At 43.3% G+C, this 19365-nt stretch overlaps 1 protein-coding gene across 6 annotated transcripts in view; it reads left to right on the top strand.

Moving 5' to 3' along the window:
• The first annotated feature begins 6936 nt into the window (after window positions 1-6936).
• The window catches only part of LOC137425093 (nuclear receptor subfamily 2 group C member 2), a 169694-nt gene continuing 157265 nt past the window's right edge, over window positions 6937-19365 (top strand). For 2 of the 6 annotated variants that reach the window (XM_078776290.1, XM_078776289.1), the window contains exon 1: window positions 6961-7054. The gene's annotated coding sequence lies outside the window, so the exon portion shown is untranslated. Of the gene's footprint in view, window positions 7055-19365 lie in introns of all 6 variants that reach the window. The other 4 variants (XM_068113135.2, XM_068113130.2, XM_068113134.2 and 1 more) reach the window with 3 other exon arrangements.

Genomic DNA, 19365 nt, shown 5'->3' with positions numbered 1-19365 from the left:
TGCGCTGAGGTAAATATGAATAAAAAATATGGATCTCGTCAAATATGGTCTCACCCATGTTCGTCCCAGGCTCAATGGCTATGTCTATGCCAAATATCAAGCACGTGAGCCTCTCCGTTTCGGAGTCTATCGGTAACATTACACACACACACACACACACACACACACACACACACACACACACACACACACACACACACACACACACACACACACACAAACTGTGTTATATATATATATATATATATATATATATATATATATATATATATATATACTATATATATATATATATATATATATATAATATACATATATATATATATATATATATATATACATACATATATATATATATATATATATATATATATATATATATATATATATATATATATATATATATATATACAGACATATACATATACATATACATATACATATACACTACATGACCAAAAGTATGTGGACACCCCTTCTAATTAGTGGATTCAGCTATTTCAGCCGACACACCCATTGCTGACAGGTATATATAATCAAGCACACAGCCATTTAATCTCCATAGACAAACATTGGCAGTATAATGGGTCGTACTGAAGAGCTCAGTGACTTCAACGTGGCATAGGATACCACCTTTCCAACAAGTCAGTTTGTCAAATTTCTGCCCTGCCAGAGCTGCCCTGGTCAACTGTTAAGTGCTGTTGTTGTGAAGTGGAAACGTCTAGGAGCAACAACAGCTCAGCCACGAAGTGGTAGGCCATACAAGCTCACAGAACAGGACCGCAGAGTGCTGAAGTGCGTAGCGCGTAAACATCGTCTATCCTCGGATGCAACACTCACGACTGAGTTCCAAACTGCCTCTGGAAGCATAGTCAGCACAACTGTTCGTCGGGAGCTTCATGTGGGGAGGGGAGGGGGGAGGGGGAAGGGGAGGGGGAAGGGAAGGGGTAGGGGGGAGGGGAAAAGGGAGGGGAGGGGGAGGGGGGGGAAAGGGAGGGGGAAAAAGGGAGGGGAGGGGGAGGGGGTGGGGGAAAAATGGAGGTGGAGGGGGAGGGGAGAAGGGGAGTGGGTAGGGTGGAGGGGCAACGGAGGAGAGGGGAGGACAGAGGGGGGAGGGGAAGGGGGAGGGCCAGTCAACAATGACGTTGCAGTTCTCCTGGTCGGAGAGCAGCACAACAATCGCGACATCGTCCTGCATCTTCGCAACAGCACGAAGCGGATTTTGGAGACTCACCGATCCTGTGACGCCCTCCAGTACCGGCCTTGCCGGGCGGGGGAGGGGGGGAGGGGCGGGGGGGTGGAGGGGGAGGGGGAGGGGGAGGTGGAGGGGGGAGGGGGAGGGGGGAGGGGAAGGGGAGGGGAAAGGGGAGGGGGAAGGGGGGAAGGGGAAGGGGGAGGGGGAAGGGGGGAAGGGGAAGGGGGAGGGGGGAAAAGGGAGGGGGGTAGGGGGAGGGGGAAAAAGGGAGGGGGAGTGGGTAGGGTGGAGGGGGAAGGGAGGGGGGAGGGGAGGACAGAGGGGGGGAGGGGGAAGGGGGAGGGAAGGGGAGGGCCAGTCAACAATGACGTTGCAGTTCTCATGGTTGGAGAGCAGCACAACAATCGCGACATCGTCCTGCATCTTCGCAACAGCACTAAGCGGCTTTTGGAGACTCACCGATCCTGTGACGCCCTCCAGTACCGGCGTTGCCGGGCGGGGAAGGAGACCCGTACATTCCCAACCCGTACATTCGCCCTCTCGACTCAAGCTCACTCGGCCAAAAGCCTCGCACAAATTACACCGTGAAGGCCCAATGGCCATGTCTATGCCACAAATCAAGTACGTGAGCGAGTCGGGCGCACTGAATTGAAAATATATAGAACGCTCATACTCCGTGAAAAGTGAAGCCGCTGTGTCGCCATCTTGGTTAGCACGACTCGACCAACTCGCTTCGCGGATCTCGTTTGTTTTGAACATGTGAATTATGTGCGAACGCGTAACTGTGAGTTTATGGCGGCAAGGAGCATCACGTGATCGCTCTGAGCGAATCAGCGCGCTGCTCTGCCACCTGATCAGATTCCGTGTATAATATTCTTCGCTGAAATGCGCTGAGGTAAATATGAATTAAAAATATGGATCTTGTAAAGATGAAAGAAAAAAAAACCTATGTGGTGTGAATGTCAATGTTCCTCGCTGAAATTTGAAAAACGCAATCGCTTTTCGCTCTGAAATACGTGCGAACGCGTAACTGAGTTAATGGCGGCAAGGAACATCACGTGATCGTTCTGAGCGAATCAGCGCGCTGCTCTGCCACCGGTCAGATTCCGTGCATAATATTCCTCGCTGAAATGCACTGAGGTAAAAATATGGTAAAAAAATATTATGAAATTTTTTTTTTTTAGGTCGGCCATGTTCTTCCCAGGCTCAATGGCCATGTCTATGCCAAATATCAAGCACGTGAGCCTCTCCGTTTAGGAGTCCATCGGTAACATTACAGCACACACAAACTGTGTTTTATATATATATATATACAGACTTGGCATTTAATGTGGAATTTTTTTTTCTTTCTTGACTTGGGTTTACTTTCTTAACTCAGTATATCAATCTGGTGAGTTTCTTTTACACTTTGATGATTTATTTGTTGAAAGAACCATGTCACTGATTGTCTGTCGCAGCAAGAAGTCAACAACAGGATTATATCACAGGTGGCGTGGCAAATGTACGGACAGGTGCATTTGACGATTGGCTTGACAGTCGGGTATACAAGGGTTGTTGCGTTCTGTATTTGTGGAAAACAACTGCTGCAACATCTCCAAAAGTTATTACCGCTTCCTCTGGAAATGGTCCGTCAACTCGACAATACTGTTTGTCATGGAGTGGTGGCTTTCCGAAATTCTGGCAAGAAACAGCGTGCTATTGCTCGGCAGTATGGCATCACTCAAGGTCAGGTGTCAAAGATCCTGAAACGAAATGCTCAGAGGGGTGTCCCTACTCCAATACCGAGGCGAGGACGTCCCCGCAGAACCACAAGGAGAGATGATCGCCAGCTGCACGGTTAGTCCGCAATGGCCGTACCAAGTCAGCTACTCGGCTTAGGGCTGAGTGGCAGCAACTGACAAATGAGCCTGTATCCAGAAGGCTAGTCAACCAACGACTGGTTTAAGCAGGCTATCGTGCCAGGCGTCCCCTGAGAAAGCCACGCCTGACCAGACAACACCGCCAGCGCCGATTGCAGTGGGCCAGAGAGCACCGTCAATGGCAGCCAGGACACTGGAATCACGTGATCTTCAGTGACGAGTCTAGATTTCTGGTCTATCGTCAAGATGGCCGTGTCGAGTGCGCAGACAAGTGCATGAAGCCTACAACAAAGATTGTATAGTGCCAAGAGTCCAAGCTGGAGGTGGTGTGGTGACCGTTTGGGCTGCTTTTCATACAGGGGGCAAAACTGACCTGGTTGTTCTGAATGGAAACCTGAACCAGTTCAAGTACAGGGCCATTCTGGAAGAAACATTGCTTCCATTTGCTCGTGCAGCCTTTCGAGGAAACTTTGTCGTCCAAGATGACAATGCACGGCCTCATCATGCTCGCCTGATCCAACACTTCTTGCTGACCGTGGTGTAGAGCATATGGAGTGGCCTGCCATGTCCCCGGATGTGAATCCGATAGAGAATTTGTGGGCAGAATTAACACATCAAATCGACAACTTGGACCAGCAGCCTGCCTCTGTGCGTGAATTGCAGCAGGCTATTGTGACTGCATGGCAAGCGATTCCTGTCTAAACCTTGGAAATCTCGTGAACAGCATGCCTCAACGTGTACGTGCTCTCCTGAATGCTCGTGGGGGTTACACGAAGTACTGAACTGTAATTTTACTGTCCGTAATCCCAGTCGTAATTTAACTTTGTTTTTGTTAAATAATTTTTTGGCTAATGCGCAAAATAAAGAGATACTTCTGGAAAACGTACAGAAGTTTAAACACAGTACTGTCCATGAATCGAGTTCGATATCAGTTTACATCACTTTCAAGGATCAATTTATTTGTTTCGAAATGTCAAATGTGGTTTTTGTTTCCTTTAAAGGTCACATTAACAAAATCTAGAATAATTTCAACATAATTCCAATGAACTTTTGGTTCTAAAACATCTTGAAAAGTAAGTTCACCCCCACAAAAAAATATTCCATATTAAATGCCAAGTCTGTATATATTTGTGCACTGGCGTCACTCGGCGGGTGCGGGGGGGGGGGGGGGGGGGGGGGGGGAGGGTGACACTATCAGACACTATCACCCGGTGACACTATCAGAGGGGGTGACACCAAATTTTTGCAGTGTCAAGGCTTTCCGATCTTGCGATATTATCAATTGTAAGTGAGTTGGCGAAAGGCATTGATTTCGATGAAGTGATTCGCAAGTTCGCAGCTTTGAAGGCCAGGAAAGGAAAGTATTGAATTCGTCGAGATGTTCACTAAGTGCTGAAATGCTTGTGTTTTTGTTCCTGTTTATTTTTATGGTATTATTTCATTTATGAGTATATTTCCATATGCATTTTGTCTATAAGTTCCACATTATTTGGGCCGTTATTGCTTATGCAAACCTAATCCATTAATGTATCTCATGTAACAATAAAGTTTCACGTTAAAATCAACATAATTTTGATGTAGTTCTTCAACGTTTTTACTTCGAATTCAATTGTTTTCTTACCGAATTTTCACTTTAACCACATGACACTATGTAATTGTAAATAAATTTCGGCTGTGCGTATGATATTGTAATTTAAAGGTGTAATTTTAATTTTGCTAGTTGTTTATTTCACAACTATTGCCATTACATTCAGTGATATACGGAAATTACGATTTACGAGTAACATTAGTACAAAAAACATTACTAAGGATTCTGTATGGTCTGGTATGGGCGGAGGTCCATGTAGTCAGGTTCACTCTGTTTTTTCGTTCAAAATTTTTGAGATTAGCAAAACTATACATTTTTGGAATATTCAGAGCATGAGGAATCCAAAAATTAATGTTTGCATTTGCATAGACACCTTTGTGAAAATGACACTCAGGACAGTGATGAAGATCTGTAAAAGCATATTCCTGAACGGTATAGACCCTCGTAGATCCTGTGTATAGGACTTATAGTTCAATCTGATACTAACAAGGCTGCTTTCTTGCTTTATAAACCCATACCTATAACTTCAAAGGACTTGCAACATCATGTATTGTGTAATAGTCAGGGCCCTTAGGGATATTTTGGGGCCGTTTGGTTCAAATTCTTCCAAAAGCACCAAATTTGGCCCAGATGTTGCCCATGCCATACTCTTTCGATTTTTGACGGGCGCCAAGACGGGCGCCCCCCCCCCCCCAGGGGCCCCCATATTGGCGAAATAGTAAATGGCCACCACCCGAATTAGAGGAAAATCAGTTAAATAACCAAAAGGGTTGGAATCATGTATGATACCACTTTTCAGGGGTTTTCGAGATCGAGGAATCCAATTATGATGTTATTTGATGATTCGAGGTCAAGGTCAACCCTCAAGGTCATCTTAAAGGTCATTTTGAGTCAAACATGTCGGTTTTTGAGTTTTTTGTCAAGATTTACGCGAGGTTCACCATTTTATGTTTCTGGGTTGGGTAATCGAACTCTGACCTTATTTTTGACAATTAGAGGAAATATTTACATGTCTATTTCCTAATTTTCAGGCATATGCAGTTCATCAGTCTAATTACAAAGGTACGGATTTTGATGTTTTATGAACTGTATGCCATATCCTTGTGTTTAATTTTTGTGCGATCATGATCCGGGTTCATGTATACATGATTGTATACATGTCATAAATATGACGTCATAGGTCATGTGACCTGGCGGCCATATTGGATTTTATGAAAACCTTAAAAATGGATCCCTGCCTACATTTTTCGATCGATTCATTTTGAACTTTGACCACTTATAGTACGCCATGTGATTGGATGCATATCCTAATTATGACGTCATAGGTCAGGTGACATGGCGGGATGGACCGGTATGGTCCCCGGATCATACCGCCATTGGCGCCCGTCAAAAATCGAAAGAGTATGGCATGGGCAACATCTGCGCTAAATTTGATGCTTTTGGAAGAATTTGAACCAAAATATCCCTAAGGGCCCTGACTATAATACAGTTATATCACAAATATAAAGACAATGGTTTTCAATTACCTTTGTTTGTTGCTTTTCTATAATCCTGAGCACTATTTTGAGGCCTTTATTGGATTCCTTCACCCAGAAAACATAGGATTAGGATATTTAATTAAGTCTCCAGGTTGACTAGAAGCCGAGATAGCGCAAAATATGTATGTTATGGCGGCCATTTTGAAAATCCAAAATCTGTGTCTGTGCAAATGCCAACATTGATTTTCGGATTCTCCATGCTCTGATGATTCCAAAAATGTACAGGTTTGCTAATCTCCCAAAAATTTGAACGAAATTATATAAATTATATTTGTTAACAGAGTGAAACTAACTAATGGGGGGGGGGGGGGGGGGGGTGAGAGGGGGGAAGAGGAGTGACACCATGAGTTGGTTTCATAGTGACGCCACTGTATATATGTGTGTATGTGTGTGTGTATATATATATATATATATATATATATATATATATATATATATATATATATATATATATATATATATATATATATATATATATATATATATATATATATATATATATATATATGTATATATATATATATATATATATATATATATATATATATATAATAATATATATATATGTATGTATGTCTGTCACAACCCCTGATATGTCTCCGTTGCGCTGAGAAACCAATGCTTGGCGAAAGCATAGCGAAGAACGACTTCCTTGTAAAGTTTGATCCGCACTTTTCAGAAGAAGTTCGATTTTACGCGCGTGTGTGTGTACGTACGATTTTGTGTAGCGCATCCGCCTCCACGTCCCGCTCGCTCAGGCTCGGCGGGGTGAGTGAGAGCGTCCGTGTTGCGCGATGACGTCAGGCGTTCTCTTCTCCCGGGTCGCGCCCCGCGACCTCGCGCCCCACGCTCCGGGCCTCAGGCCCTGCCCAAGGTATTCTGTGGTGTCTCTCTACGTCTGATCGGCTGTCTATCTGTAAGATTGTGTTTATTTTATTTGTACGTCTCTCGCGCACACTCGTACACCGCCTCCTGTTCGACTGTCCAACGCTTTCTCGCGACCCCTTCTCCCCCGGTTCTCTCCCGTCCATTTCCCTCCCCATCTCTGTTTCTCTCGTTTTCAATCACTCCTCCCTCACCCTTTGCACTCATTCCCAAACTCACCGACTCGACCTCAACCACTCTCAACCTCGACCTCACCCTCAACCCCTCAACCCCACTCGACCTCAATATACCTCCCACCTCCCCCATTACCCTATGCTCTTCTTCCTCTTCCCTCCTTAGTCTTTATTTTTATCCTAAAATCCTTTCCTATCAATTGTTCCTGACTTTGAAGTTTGAGTACAAACCCTTTTACTATTACCTTAGTATTATTAGCATGTGGCTCGCTTTTTGTGCCGTCTGACTCTCACTCATTTCGCTTTTCCCTCGTCCATGCTTGTCCGGCATGGAAGTTTTCATAAACTCGGCTGTCTTCTTGGTCAGTACCACTACCGGCGTTGGTGAATTTGTTGTTTTGGTGGTGGATAATCTAACATCACACTACCGGTATGAGACGTGTAGACCACGTGACTCTAAAATCGAGACCCTCGTTCGGTTGTTTTGAAGTTGTTGAACTGAACTTTAAACGGCGCGCAGACTCGTAGGACAGTGTGACACCGCGTGGTGACGTCACGAAGAGGACGGTGTCAAAAGGAAGAGCGTGACACTAGTTTGGGACCTTGGGCCAGAAGGATGAAGGACTATCATTGTATGTAACAGTTGTGACTCGTTCATGTTCAGCCGTCGTTGTGGATGTTGAATTCATTGATTTTTGTCGATGTTATTGTTATCACACTCCAATAAGGTTGTATTGTAATTGTTTGTCCTTTCAAAGTGAAATATTTATATCGGTGTTTTATGTTCGAAGATTTATTGCCCATAAGTTTTGTGCTGTGTTTACAAAGTTGGACCTTCAAACAAATATTAACATTTCCTTTTGCACTTCATTACATATTTGCAGGTGTCCTTTGTCCTTAAAATTATTTTCCCTATAAATGCATGTCCAGGGAAATGGGAACATCGATATGATGTACATTTATCAACATTATGATGATATGATGTACAGGACGAAGGAATCAAGTTTGAGAATGGCATCGATTATGATGTACATGACGAAGAAAGCAAGTTTGAGAATGGCATCGATATGATGTACATGACGAAGAAAGCAAGTTTGAGAATGGTAATGATATGATGTACATGACGAAGAAAGCAAGTTTGAGAATGGTAATGATATGATGTACATGACGAAGAAAGCAAGTTTGAGAATGGCATCGATATGATGTACATGACGATGAAAGCAAGTTTGAGAATGGTAATGATATGATGTACATGACGAAGAAAGCAAGTTTGAGAATGGTAATGATATGATGTACATGACGAAGAAAGCAAGTTTGAGAATGGCATCGATATGATGTACATGACGAAGAAAGCAAGTTTGAGAATGGTAATGATATGATGTACATGACGAAGAAAGCAAGTTTGAGAATGGTAATGATATGATGTACATGACGATGAAAGCAAGTTTAAGAATGGTAATGATATGATGTACATGACAAAGAAAGCAAGTTTGAGAATGGCATCGATGATGATGTACATGACGATGAAAGCAAGTTTAAGAATGGCATCGATATGATGTACATGACGATGAAAGCAAGTTTGAGAATGGCAACAATATGATGACCATGACGAAGAAAGCAAGTTTGAGAATGGCAACAATATGATGAACATGACGAAGAAAGCAAGTTTGAGAATGGTATCGATATGATGTACATGCCGAAGAAAGCAAGTTTGAGAATGGCAACGATATGATGTATATGACGATGAAAGCAAGTTTGAGAATGGTATTCGTATGATGTACATGATGAAGAAAGCAAGTTTGAGAATGACAACGATATGATATCTATCTATAATTCCAGCAATCTCTGTGTGTATGTTTGTATGTTTGTATGTTTGTATGTTTGTATGTATGTTTGTCTGTGACCGCTGTTTCTCGACAACTACCGGTCCGATATACTTGAAACTTGCCAGGTATATTGCTGGGGACCCGAGGATGTGCCTTTTCAAGGTTTGAAATTAATCGGACAAGCAGTTACCGAGCTATGTCCAAAAAACGATTCAACCAATCAGAGAGCAGCGAGCTATCACGTGTGCCGAACGTGGCGAACAGACTCTGCCTCGGACGGCACATTTGAGAGCGTATTCATTTATTTCACGTTTGCAAACTATGTTGGCGCTATGTTGGCGTTAAACTATGTTTTAAAACTAATAAAAACTAATTTGCGATTCATCGTAACTGCGATATACGACCTTCCGGAGCTCCCGTGAGAGCGTGCGCCATTACGGATAGTAATTCAATTAAAAACATAAAAACATTGTCCCAATTCAGTCAGAGCGAAGGGCGTTGTTTTAAGCGAAGAGCGTTTTATTTTTCCCCTTAAATTCAGTCGCCGGACGGTGAAAGCTTTTTTTTGGGGGCAGCTACTGGCAGCGACGTACGGCCAATCACAGGACACGTTGTTGTGTCGACGTGCCGTGTTGTTTTCCCTCGCGGTTTGGAATGTTTTTCCTTTTCATTTCTTTTCTCTTCCTTACGGAAGTACGGGCATTTCCTTAAATTTGCGATTCTTTCGCTTTCCTGCGCGTTTGGGCACGCTATGGCGATTTCTTTACCAAACTCCGAAGCCGTTCGCTTTGGACCAAACCATTTCATGTAAATAGAGGGGGGGGATTGTCACCGTACTCGCAAGCCGTTCGCTTTGGACCAAACCATTTCATGTAAATAGAGGGGGGGGGGATATAATTTTAGATATAGATATAGTACGGGCATGCCCTAGTATATGACAAAGAAAGCAAGTTTGAGAATGGCATCGATTATGATGTACATCAGTGGTTCTTAACCTTTTTAAAGGCGCCGAACCCTAACGAAACCCACCGAACACTCGCGGAACGGCTCAAATTTGACAAAAAATTAAGAGGAATTGCATCTTAATGCGTTTTCTGTTCTTCTTTTCGGGAGGCGATCTGGGAAATGCGTGGTTTGTTTTGGCAAGGGCCACCCTCAAATCATTTTCGCATGCAAGCCTGCTCCTTTTCTTTGTTTTAATGTCCACCAGTTTCGAAAACGCATGCTCGCAGAGATACGTTGTAATGAACGGCGTGAGGATCTCAAGGGCAATTTTTTCGATGTGAGGATACCCTTCAATTTGGCGGCACCAAAACGTTGCGAGCGTTGTTGTGCCGAAGAGTTGTTGTTGAGTCTGGCTCTGCTGAAGTTCGATGAGGTCTTCGAGGTATTGGTTGTTGACATCTGCCGTTGCAACGTCGAAAGTAAACGGCTGCCGCACCCATGCTGGATATTGCTCTTGGTCGGGGAAGTAGCCGTCAAATGACTTTCCCAGCTCATCCAAGTGCGTGGCAATCGTTTGCTTCAGCTCCTCCGGTACAGCAGTGCCTCCAACTTCAGACTCATCTTCGATCCCGCTCACGCACTCGTCCAGTAGCAAAAAGTTTGCGAAGTTGTCGTTCTCTGTTCGCCGCCTCCACAACGGTAACTTATTTCGGAATGCGCTCAGCTTTTCTTCAGATTCGATGACATTCACTCCACCGCCGTGCATCTGGCAATTGAGATGATTGAGTGCGTCAAAGATGTCAGCCAAGTACGCCAAGGCGAGGATGAACTCTGACTCTTGTTAGTGCGTTGCATGGCAATGCTGGTGTTCTCGCAAAAACAGGGCTAATTCTACACGCAAGGCAAAAACACGGCTCACTACCTTCCCTCGTGATAACCATCAAACGTTACCGTGGTAGAGAAGGACTTCTAATTCAGAGCCGATTTCATTGCACAGCTCTTTGAAGATGCGATGATTCAGAGCACGGCTTCGCACGTAATTCACAGTTTCAACGACGATTTTCAGAACATTGGCCAGTTTTGGAGGCAGGGTTTTTGATACCAGCGCGTGTCTGTGCAGGACGCAGTGCGTGACGATGATGTGTGATGCAATGGCCTTCACCAGCGCTCCAAAACCGGAGTTGCATCCTAGCATTGCTGGAGCTCCGTCCGAGCAAACTGCAGACACCATGTTCCACGAGAGGCCGTGGCTTCTGAAGAAGTCGTCCACAAGCTTCTTCATGTCAGCTGCCTTCGTCGTCGTTGTGAGAGGCTTGCAGAACAGAAAGTCTTCCTTGATCTCGCTTCCTTTGACATAACGCACAAATAAGATTAGCTGGCTTAAATTCGAAACGTTTGTGGTCTCGTCGAGTTCAAGGCTGCATTCCGTCGGGCTCGCGACTAAATCTGCAACTACCTGGGCGAGGATGTCGTCGCTCATGTCGTCGATTCTGCATCTGATGGTGTCATTTGAGAGTGGAACGAGAGACAACTTGTTTTCAGCAGCTTTTCCCAGCATTATGTTGGCCATCTTCAACGCAGCCGGTTTGATGAGTGTCTCGCCAAAAGTGTGCAGTTTGCCCTGCTTTGCGATCAGGTACGCAACTTCATACGATGTGGTGAGGATCGGTTTGTCAATTGGAACGAAGCCGAGAGTGGGCAATGTAGCACTTGCGTCGAATCGGACTCTCTTCAATTTGAATTCATCCAACGTTGCGTCTTTGTACTGCCCCTCGCCGTGCAGTTTTTTGAAGTGTTCCCGTAGTTTTGCTGGTGCTAGGCTGGAGTTGCTCAACTTGACATTGCAAAGCATGCATTGAGGACGCTGACTTCTGTCCCGTTCCGTCAAACACGTGAACCCATACCGCACGTAATCCTCCGACCACTTCCTTTTTTAGCTCGACATACTGCACAAAAAAAAAAGAAGTAACAAACTGATCTTAATTGAGTTCGGGCAAATAATTATATGACAAAAATTTAAAAAGGAACATGCTTAAATATAATCAGTACCCCTCTGAAAACTGAGAAATTTGAATGAAGAAAACATAACTTATAGTTACAATGACGGGATTTATTATCTACTCGACTCCATGTCACCTCAAATCCCATTATAATATGACATGGAAAACTGTGAATTGTTAGTTTTGAATTGCGACCAAAGGAGTTATATCACCTCCACCTAATTTTCTGAGTAATTCAATCATATTTTATAATCACCATCCACTTTTGACTTTAATATAACTCTGAACCCGCCCTGCATATCGACAAACATTTCCAACTTACTTTTCAATTAATCAGTAACTCCAAAGTAAGGCGTGATCAATGACGCACGGCACACGGCAAGCGAATCGAGGCTATTCACTGGAATTTCTGAACACCTGCAAAGTCCAAAATCCAGTAAGTAAGTAAGCAAGTAAGCACCATCAACAGAATAATGAGCAAGTTTCTCATTGATTCAACTTACTACAGTCAGTGTGAAACAACTTATCTTAAACACAGACCAGAAAAACCATGAATGGGATGGGAATACAATTACAAATAACATTTCCATTCGTTCGTAACATACATAGCAAAATAATAATAATAATGTTAACTAGCCGAAACCTGTGGAACATCCACGGAAGGGAGGATGTGGTGTATGGATAGAGTGTACCATTATGGATGGCATAGGGGATTTGCTTGTCCGAGTAAGAGTTAGGAAGAAAGATGAGAATGACGAGTGCGTATATGCACAACGATCGCCGACACCGGCACAAATGCATGCTCTGGATTGTCCACTCAGTGGACGGCTTGCTTTCGCCTTCGCCTGTCCAATCAGCGGATGGCTTGCTTCGCCTTCACCCAGCAGACGCCAATACGATGGCGTCGTAATATGGCGTCGTATCGGCAGTTAATCGGATGCTTTTGGGTCAAACGTCGGCTAATTCAGATTTTTCGAGTATGTCTGTACGTGATAAACAAAGAGCGCGGTTCGTAGATCGTAAATCCATTAGTGCCGTGGGCATCGGGTCACTGGGTGCGGCGTAAAAGGGATAACAAAGTCGAGTCCTTACGCTATTATTATATAGATAATAAGCGTAATTACACATAGATTCAAAATCGATACAAAACTAAAAACAAAAAAACAAACAAATTGCAATGCGTTTCGGAGGACCTCCGCCGAACCCCTGAGACTGGCTCACTGAACCCCTGGGGTTCCACGGATGTACATGATGAAGAAAGCAAGTTTGAGAATGGCATTGATATGATGTACATGACAAAGAAAGCAAGTTTGAGAATGGCAACGATATGATGTACATGACGAAGAAAGTAAGTTTGAGAATGGCAATGATATGATGTACATGACAAAGAAAGCAAGTTTGAGAATGGCAACGATATGATGTACATGACGAAGAAAGCAAGCTTGAGAATCCTGCATCCGATTGTTCATGTTCCATGGAATCGGTTGAAATCCTTTAGGCAAGCCGCTCTTCCCATTCTAAATGATTGTTTAGTGGCCGCAGGCAGCTAAGGCAGCTTTTCAGCTTTATTGATGATCTTGCATCGTGGAGGTGATCAATTCTCGGAGAGGGCCTGCCTGCAGATAGCGGACCTGCGGATGGAGGATGTCCGCTGCTCTGACTCTGCACTCTTAAACGCCGATTATTTCAACGCTTTGATTATCATTGTGTCATTTATTTGCTATTTAGAGTTATTTTCGGAGGGGGAGTTTCTTCTCAAACCTACTTGGCCAAGATCATTATGGTTTTAAGTATCTCTGTCATGTTTTTGTAATGAGGAATATTACTATGCTCTACAGTATTGGTGGACAGGCCGCTTGTGACTAGCAATGCATCTCCCTATTGAGGCCACCCTGATTTTACACTTCACACTGTGTATACCACCACTACTAGTAAACTACTATTACTAATTACTAATCTGCATGCCCAACTAAGGGGGGGCTGCGACCCCATTTGTGGTTGACCTATTTGCGCTTTGTTCCTTTGGGAGAGGGGGAATGCGAGGTCAGGGCAGGAATTTGTAATTTGGCCATTGTGCAGCGTTAGCTCGCCTACTCTTCGTGAAGGACACCGTGGCATCTTTAACGTACATCAACTTATGCCGGCATGCGGGATGCCAAGTTTTAGGTTCTTCCAAGGGACAGCACACACATTGATGAATCGTCGTGCCTTTGAAACACCAGGATGACAGTTTATATCTGGGTTGGGATTCATACCTAGGCTAAACAGTTGGAGAGTGTGTGTACCGCTAGGTCATCCTGCCAGGCCTATGCTGTGTATGGTTGCTTTAAATGCTATACACAAAATATGCTCACCCAGAAGTCACATTAAGGGGTATATTTATGAATTAAAATTATTTTTACCCTCGCAAGAGGAGACGGTATTGCATTTGAGTCCGTTTGTCTGTCTTTGTTTGTCCCCACAGAATAAACATGATTTTCTCTGCAACCGTTGGTCCAATTGACAGGAAGTTTTCACCATAGGTGCAACTCCACCTGTATAATTTTTTAATGTTAATTATGATGGCATAGGTCACGTGGTACTGGCGCCATCTTGGAAAAACCGAAAAACTTTGCACCTCTATATCTCCGAAAGCGCTGCATAGAAAAAATTGAGACATTTCTGTTCACGATTGGTAAATCAGTACCAGTGTATTTCTACTAAATTGAAACTGTATTGGGAAAGCACAAGTTGTCTTTCTTTTGACCTATCAAACATAGCATTCTTATTTATGTTAGCATCTACAGCATCGGCTTTCTATTTTTTTGCAGTATAAAATTATTTGTAATACTGTACATTGTTTTGCAGTTGTCCAGTTGAGGTCAGCAGTGATGCTTATTAGTACGAAGGTTATAGTTTGTCCTTCTATTTGATATGCACGGTCCTTATGTTAGGTTGGTTAGATTTTGACTCTACACTGGATAAAGGGAAGATGCTATGCAGCATCTATAAAAAGGCAAGTTTGAGAAAAGTTTGTGGATGTGGATGTGGTACAATGAAATATATAAGGAATTGCAACTAGGATCTTGTATATGGCAGGAGGTCATTTGGCCCATCGTGCATCTGCTTCATCTACACCACATTGTTAGACCCATACCGGGTTCACTGGAGGAGACTACAGGTTTTATCTCCACTCTGTCTGTCTGTCCCACCTGTGCTTTTCCAGACTTTTTTCCATAACATTGAACATATTCAACTGAAACTTGCGACACGGCTTTATTATGCAATTTATTCTGTCACTTTGCACACCTAAAACAATTTGTCCTACTGTATATGGCTCACAATTGCTGAGTGCTTGGAACAAGAACATTCATTGGGAATATTCATTGCAAAGAAATTCTCCCTCTTGTTTTAATTATAATTTTGTGTGAAATTTATTTTGGGTAGAGGACATAGAGGAGGGAATGGGTACGAGTCAGGATGGGGTTAGGGGGCAGTGCGACGGGCACAGTGAACATCTTCAGGGTGATATTCTCTCTCTAAAGTCTAGATGGTGAGCATTGTTAGGTGAAAAATGAACAAATATTTGACCTTTTGGAGCATGGAATGAAGGTATTGGAAAGGGTGTTGGAGAGGAGGATAAGGAAGAAAGTGTAGATTGACGAAATGCAGTTTGGATTTATGCCAGGAAGAGGAACGACAGACGCGCTTTTTATTGTGAGGCAGTTGCAGGAGAAGTACAGGGAGAAGAGGAAGAAGTTGTTTCTTGGGTTTGTTGATCTGGAGAAAGCATTCGATAGGGTTCCACGTGAAGTAGTGTCATGGGCATTGAGGAAGTTAGGAGTGGAGGAATGGTTGATCAGAGTAGTGATGGCAATGTACAAAAGAGCGTGCACAGCTGTAAGGACGAAGGACGGGAACAGTGATGAGTTTGAGGTGAAGGTGGGAGTGCATCAGGGGTCGGTACTAAGTCCACTACTATTTGTAGCTGTGATGGACGTGCTGGCTCGGAACGTAAAGGAGGGTTTACCGTGGGAGTTGTTGTATGCAGGTGATCTGGTGTTGATTGCAGAAAGTATGGATGGACTGAAGGAGAAGATGAACAAGTGGAAGGAATGTATGGCGACAAAAGGTCTGAAGGTGAATATCGGAAAAACGAAGGTGATGGCAAGTGGTAAAGCATGTGGTGAGGTGGAAAGAACTGGGAAGTGGCCGTGTGCTGTGTGCAGGAAGGGTGTCGGAGTGAACTCCATTCAATGTACAATGTGCGCTGAGTGGGTTCATCAAAAATGTAGTGGTTTGAGAGGGTCATTAACCAGTGTGGCAGCTACATTCAAGTGTAAGGTGTGCACAGAGGGAGCTGCAGATGGAGGATATGTTGAGTTGGATCTTGGAGACGGCGTGAAGCTGGAAGGTGTGAAAACATTTTGTTACCTAGGAGACATGCTGAATGGAGAAGGTGGATCAGACTCGGCAACAGTTGCTATCGTGAGATGTGCATGGAAGAAGTTTTGGGAACTGAGTGGCGTGCTGATGAGGGGAGTGTCGTTGAAGCTGAAGGGAAAGGTGTATGCTGCATGTGTGAGAAGTGTTATGATTTATGGGAGCGAGACATGGGTAATGAACGTAGAGCAGCAACGAAGGCTGGAAAGGGTGGAAATGCGAATGGTTCGGTGGATGTGTGGAGTATCGTTGAGAGAGAGGAAGACAAATGATGAATAGCGAAAGATGATGGGAATAGAGCCTGTGATTGATGCTGTGAAGAGAAACAGTTTGAGATGATTTGGTCATGTGTTGAGGAAGGATGAAAGTGACTGGTTGAGAAGAGTGATGGAAATGAATGTAGAAGGAAGTAGAGGACGGGAAATACCGAGAAAGACTTGGCTAAAGATGGTGGAAGAAGAAATGCGGGAAAGGGGGTTAACAAGGGGAGATGCAGAAAATAGGGCAAAATGGAGAACATTGTCATGGGGACCGCAAGGCTAACCCCCGCTCTTGCAGGGAAAATGGCCTTAAAATGCATGTTGTATTTGACCTTTTGAAGAGACTCTCTCACAGACATCACAATCACTACACATCGTACTATAATGGAGCTATGGCGTATGTGTGTAGCTGAAACTACGGGGATTACATTTTGCATAAATTAAAATGACTACATGTTATTTTGGGAAACTTAAGCTCGAATTCAATTGCAAAGATATATGTGCACACAAAATAATTGAATTTGAAACTAATTAAATAATGCAACTGTCACAGAGCATGGTTAAATGAGCTGTCTGAGAAGACCAGTACTTAAATGTTACGACGGGCACTTCAACTGGTTATTACTCGTCCAATCACGTATCCACAACTAAACTACCTGTTGTTGTCCAATGTCCATGCACCTATGTAATTGCTGTTTAGACTTATCTACTGTTTCTGCTGCTGCTCCATTTCCTGCGAGATCATTCCTTGCATTAAATACCCTCTGAGTGAAAGTATCTCTGAGTGAAAGGTCTAACCCAACATCTTGACTGTCTTTACTCTCAGGCTGTGGTTGCTCATCCTGTCACTGTCCATTATGCTGAATAACTTTACGAAATTTATTTTGCCCCTACCCTTTGTTGTCTTCATTATCTCTACCAGATACCCTTTCAATCACCTACTTTCTCATGTATAAGGTTTGTCCCTATCACCTGCTTCTCATGGCTTAGTCAAGCCAGGCCCAGGATCAATTTAGTTGCTCTATGCCAAACCCTCCCTTTGGCAGCTTTATGCCCTTCCTCACATGTGCTGAAAAAACCTGCACACAATATTCTAGATGAGGCCTCATTGAATGCCTGTACAGTATTAACACCACCTCTTTTGATTTATAGTTTAACCCTGACGAATACAACCTATAAAGCCCAATTACCTTTACTTGTAGGTGTCAATCGCTGTGTGCTGCCTGCTCCCCTTTCCTCCTCCACCCCCCCCCTCCTCCGTATCTATTACCATCATCTTTCTCCTGTGTCGCATGCTTCAATACTGCCCCTTGCATTATGCAGTCCCTATATTTATTATTCTTACCAATTCCTAGCATGATATATATATATATATACATACATATGGTTTTTGTGGTAAGAACGATCCATTGTAATTATTTAAAAATGCACAGCCAACTCTAAGTAACAAAAGCTCAACCAAAAACTCGCGTCTATTTTGATAAAAACGGACGAGAGCCGATCAAGTCTTCAGGCGACATTTTGTTTGTAACGCACGAACTTCTTCATAGCCAAGTGAACAATAATTGAGTGTGTGGACCTGCGTTTATCTGCCTTGTATTACACCCCTCCCGGTCCAACACACGATGTTTGGAGAGGAAAACAAAAAATTATTGCTTTTCCCCCATTGTTTATTCCAATCATCTTTGATTGATTGCCTGTTCCCTCTGCATCTGATTCTTGCGTGACATATATATATATATATATATATATATATATATATATATATATATATATATATATATATATATATATATATATATATATATATATATATATATGTAACTGACATTTGACCTTCGTGCTTTGCTTATGGAGAGTTTTGGCATGTACATCGGCAATTTTGTCTTGAAGAGGGGAGGAGTTTTATTTTGAAGCAGTGTAATTGTTACCTATGGGGAAAATGAAACTTGTTGGCTGCTGTGTTGGCACAACCTTTAGCATTGTGTACCATTGTTTGGCCACCTGGCTGCTGACCTCCACCACCAAGAACATGACCTGTACACTTGTCAACTTAGCCGCTTGCTGAGTCGACTATTGTCAGCTTTTGAGCTTATTGCAGTGATGCATTTTCCAGTGGCAAATTTAGCTTTTGTGGGATAGTGATGTTGGGACAATAATGACACTGTATCATGATGATAGAATTTAATTGAAATTGGGCTTTTGAGGGTGTGGTTTAGGGGGAGGTGTGGGTAAAACTGAGCTGAGCAAAGCATATTTGGTCGGAGTAACAGTCAAAATGTAGTGCAGAGATTTGGCACTCCAGTCTTTTAGAAATGAGGATTTTAAATGGTGAGGGATTTCTGTCGTGTAAGGAAGACGGGTGGGACTTTGTGGTATAAGCTAAAGTTTGGCCAGTTTTTCGAATTTTTTTTTTTTGTAGTTGGAGCAGTGGGTAGTTGAGGAGGCGTCGGAAGAATGGCCAGTTCACCATATTGTCATGGGATTATATCGAAGATTCTGCTGAGGTGGGACTGGCATGATAGCCTACACGTATGAACACGCACATCTGAGTTGGCTATTCTGGGTTCGAATCTGGGCCCATTTATAAACTATCATCCTGGTGTTTTGTAACCATGGTGATACGTAAATATGTGTGCTGTCCCTCGAATGGATGTTAAACTGGGTGTCCTGT

The sequence above is a fragment of the Myxine glutinosa genome, chromosome 4 (assembly GCF_964187855.1).
Source record: "Myxine glutinosa chromosome 4, kmMyxGlut1.1, whole genome shotgun sequence".
Lineage (NCBI taxonomy): Eukaryota > Metazoa > Chordata > Myxini > Myxiniformes > Myxinidae > Myxine > Myxine glutinosa.
Note: the sequence above shows the minus strand (reverse complement) of the source record. Positions and strands in the feature narration are given on the sequence as shown.